The following is a 277-nucleotide window of genomic DNA, read 5'->3' on the forward strand; positions in this document are numbered from 1 at the left end:
TCTGTTTGTGTCACTTCATTATGTCTCTATTTAATTCAGCAAAACTAGTCCAAGCCCTAGTTAAATTATATGATGATATGATAGCATTGTCAGTTTCCTTTACTTCATTTGACTTTGTATATTTAAAATCCACTTCCTGTCTCCTGGCTGTCTTACTGATCAGGTTTGGACTGAGGAACACAAGACCAACGGCGAGTGTCTGTTGGCTGCCTCCTCCCCCAGACATGCTGCCTCCATTAATATTCAGCCAGTCAGCCAATAGAGGAAGCCGGGTGGA

Source organism: Synchiropus splendidus, chromosome 17, assembly GCF_027744825.2.
Source record: "Synchiropus splendidus isolate RoL2022-P1 chromosome 17, RoL_Sspl_1.0, whole genome shotgun sequence".
Classification (NCBI taxonomy): Eukaryota; Metazoa; Chordata; class Actinopteri; order Syngnathiformes; family Callionymidae; genus Synchiropus; species Synchiropus splendidus.